This window comes from Myotis brandtii, unplaced genomic scaffold (assembly GCF_000412655.1).
Source record: "Myotis brandtii unplaced genomic scaffold, ASM41265v1 scaffold1160, whole genome shotgun sequence".
In the NCBI taxonomy this organism is placed as follows: Eukaryota; Metazoa; Chordata; class Mammalia; order Chiroptera; family Vespertilionidae; genus Myotis; species Myotis brandtii.
In genome coordinates, this window is record NW_005354011.1 from 114,952 (window position 1) to 116,783 (window position 1,832).

Sequence of the window (1,832 nt, forward strand, 5' to 3'; positions counted from 1 at the left end):
GGGATGTGCCTGCAACCCAGGTACATGCCCTTGACCGGAATCGAACCTGGGACCCTTCAGTCCGCAGGCCGACGCTCTATCCACTGAGCCAAACCGGTTTCGGCCAGAACCTGATTTTTTAACCTCCACTAGACTCTTTAATGCTATACAGCTATGTTTCTTGCATTATATCCCATGTTTCATCTAAATCAGAATTACCAGGCTATTTGTTTAAAATACAGATTTCCGGGGTCCCTTCTGGGACTTACTGAATCAAAATCCCTGTCAGTTCAGCTGAGAAATTTGCATTTTATATACCAAAGCTTGAGAAGCATGACTGCTACAGCATTGTTTAGTAAGCCAGAAATGTAGTTAAGGGGCAATGTGGTTTGTTTTCATCTTCGGCTGCCCTGTAGCACAACTAAATTGAAAATGGTAAAGCCATTTGTTCAGCTATGTGAGCCTCCACTCTGCACAAACAGCTGAAACTCCCGGCAATGGGAACCTACGATAAGCATTGCCCAAAGCACCGAACAACTATCCGTGGTCACAGACACAAAAACAAGCAGCAGACAGTTTGTTGGTTGAGATAAGGTTTGTAATCAGCAGCAGCAGGTAAGGTGACTGACAGTCTGAACGCACATCCTGAGACGTGATGTCTAGCACATGCAGCAGCAACAAAATCTCCCCAGAATTGATGGACAAGAAGCAGGCCAACTTGACACATGCAAATCAGCCAAGAATATTCACTGCTATTTCAGCCCGAAGAGTGTGACCTAATCAATAATGCAAACATCCTGTTCCTCAGACTAACAACCTCTGTCATTTGAACCCTCAGAGAGAGAAAGAAACTGCTGGTACAATTATGCACAATCTTCCTCTAGTCTGAAATGTCAATAGATTAGGCGAATAATGCTGGGAAGATTGGGAGGAAAATCTCACAGGTGAAGGTAATTTGCTTAACATTTTCCCATTTCTTTTTGCTTTGCACATATATCCTCGAACTTCCACTCAGAAAGCTTTCAGTAATGGGCTATCAATGAAAGACTTCAGAGAAGTGGGCTTTGTGCAAGAATCAAAAAAGAAGCAACTGTATTGATAGAGTGGTTCGGTTATATTTATAGTGCAGTATGGGAGGGGGATAAAGATGAAGCCAGAAAGACCTTTCTACCCTGATTTTGCAGGGGAAGTCTCAGGAGATTTAGAGATCATATGGGTTTGCCTAAAGAACATAGCTATTTTGCCATGAGAGATAAGGGAGTTGTATTCGGAAAACTCGGCATAGTGTCCCTCTCATTTGTACGAATGACCACGCGTCACTTTAGCAACAGTGAAGAACTTGGAAGGAGAGAATCAGACCCAGTTTTATCAAGTAAAGAAGCTTTCCTTTGGATGATACTTTTGATGTAGGTCACAGGAATCCCATAGTTCCTACAAGAAGAAGGAGCCAGCAGGGCCAGTTGTCCAGCTGAAATCTTGGCTGCTAGTCACTGAACAATATGTATAAGGAAAAAAGAAGACATTGTCAAAAACATTATCCCAACACCCCCTCCCCACGTAATCAACCACCCCACCCCCCGAACTCTAGCTGAACTGGAGGATGAAAAGATTCTGTCTAATCTCAGCCTCTAAATGCTGCCCAAGCCTCATCTGAGCAGATCAAGTTCCAGTCACTGTTCAGACAGTGGGATATTCAGCTGTTCACATGGGTGCCTCCACATTTCTCCAGCATGTACAAGGCAGTATAAATCAGCCACTACCCACCAAGCCTTCTCTAGACCCATACATTCCTCACACTCACATCACCAGGGTAAATGTACTCTCTGAGATTTGGAGCCGGGGGCGGGGGGGTG

General features: G+C 44.3%; 1 long non-coding RNA gene across 1 annotated transcript in view; it reads right to left on the reverse strand.

Annotated features, from left to right (window-relative positions):
* Positions 1-1,304: 1,304 nt before the first annotated feature.
* LOC106723753 overlaps positions 1,305-1,832 on the reverse strand; it is a 2,553-nt gene continuing 2,025 nt past the window's right edge. The window contains exon 3 of the long non-coding RNA XR_001359471.1: positions 1,305-1,469. This is a non-coding gene — a long non-coding RNA (uncharacterized LOC106723753). The remainder of the gene's footprint in view (positions 1,470-1,832) is intronic.